Raw genomic sequence first — 2,100 nt, 5'->3', positions numbered from 1 at the left:
CAGTTCGCTCTTCTTTAAAAACAAAAGAAAAACTCCTTCATTGGTATACAATCCCCCCACACCCTCCCACCCTCACCCCGAGTATACTCCACTCGGCAACCCTCATTCCAAACTCTTATAATAATCATAATGCCCTAAAATATATTATTTTTAAACTGTTCTCTCCCTCATCGGCTTCAATGCAGTATACATAATTTATCCATTTTTTTCTCAGACTGTACTTGACTTCTGTTGTTAGGTTACTTAGAGACGCCTGCTACTCCATAAACAAACTGGACCTTGCCCTATTGTGTTGTGACATTCTCATGATATCTGATAAGCTGGATGCATAAAAAAATTTGCTTTTTTCACTTCGAAACCCATGCAGGTAATTAACAATAACATTATTTTTTATAGCTATATAGGATCCACATTTTTATATATTTCCTTATCAATAAATACCTCAGTGATTTCCGTGTTTTGTCTTTTGCCACTTTAAATAATACTGCAGTCAAGATCCATATCCCTATGCTCTTACTTATTCATATTTTTAGTTTGTGGGACATATTTCCAAAAGTGGAGTTTCTAGGTTCACCTGAGGATTTTTTTTTTTGTATTATCAGAGGAAAGATTCACTGCCTTAGAAAAGCATATGCCTTTTTGGTGACAGCTTTTTCCTCTCTGTTGGAAAAGAGGCTTGGAAAAATAATGTCCCTTTCTTTTCCTTCCTCACACCATTATTCTCCTGCAGTCCAATGGGCAGGGATAATATATCCTTTCTAATTCAGCAAGGAATAAAAATTACCAGTTAGCTGGGTTATTAAAGGACACAAGGGAAGCTCAAATTAAACAACCAAATATTCCCCCGGTAAACCTTTTGTTGTATCTCTTTTTCTTCATGAAAAGGCACATAATAAGGAAGAGAAGGCAAAGCTGGATTGTTCTTTGCTGTGCTTTAATAGGCTGATTGTTAAATGATCACACCTGCAAAACATTGGCTTATCCCCTTTTTATTTATTTATTTTTTTTTTGGCTTATCCCCTTTTTAGTGTGTGAATACATCTTTCTTCTCTTTGCAGATAGAAAGGAGCCAGATGAGATCACAAGAAAAGTCTCTCTCATTTTTATTTTTCAGTTTTGTGCTCCACAGACTCATCAAACACAAGATTGGAAGAGCCCTAAAGTCATCTCTTTTCTCCCCGTTCTCTGTGGTCCCATCTTGGTTTTAGTTTCTGCTTTCCTCCTGAGCACAGTGCTTGGGTCTTTCTTTCCTTCCCCCCACCGCCATCACCATCCTTCAAATGAATATTTATTAAATGTCTCCTTTGCTCCAGGTTGTGGTAAGGAGCTGCACTTGCTAATCCAAAGTCCTCATCTCCCTGGAGGTTCTAATCCACCAGTGACTCTGAAGGAGCAAGAGGGGAAATCTCTATCTGTGTCCAATGGATGGTCAGCTTTGATCAGTTCTGACTGTTGGGCAGTGAGTATGTGCCAAATACCTATGTGCAAGGCTCTGAGGACAATGAGAAAAGACATAGACCCAAAGCTCATAAAAGAATAGCACAGATATGTGCAGGTTATAACACAGCACATAGCAACAAGCCAGGATGTGGAGAATGAGGGAGGTGCTGAGATAAACCATGGTTTTAACTTGAAAAGAATTTTGTCAGGATACAGAAAAAGAATGAATCTTCTGTACAGCAGGTATGGTATACATAATGACATGGATATCAATGAGAACATGATATATTAAGGCTATAATTGTCATTGATTTGGTATAGACTAGATTTGCAGGAAAAAAATAGTTTAAAAAGTAAATGACTGACTGGTCATCTTTGTAAGAAGACCATTAGTGAGATGCTTTGGGTAGAAGTCAGATTGTAATAGGCCAAGGCATAAATGGTAAGTTAAAAAGAAGATGGAAAGGATCAGTATTAAGACTGTTGTTGTTGTTTTTGTTGTTCTTGTTGTTGTTAAGTGCTATCGAGTCATAGGTGACTCATAGTGACCCTATGAACGAAAGACCTGAACACCTGTATAACTTTCTTTGTTTCTGCAAGTTCATTGGGTTTCCGGAGGCAAGCTATTTTGAAAGTGAATGTCACTCCTGCTTCCAAGCTT

Source organism: Elephantulus edwardii, unplaced genomic scaffold (assembly GCF_000299155.1).
Source record: "Elephantulus edwardii isolate Elephantulus edwardi_28Jun2011 unplaced genomic scaffold, EleEdw1.0 scaffold00005, whole genome shotgun sequence".
NCBI classification, from domain to species: domain Eukaryota; kingdom Metazoa; phylum Chordata; class Mammalia; order Macroscelidea; family Macroscelididae; genus Elephantulus; species Elephantulus edwardii.
Note: the sequence above shows the minus strand (reverse complement) of the source record.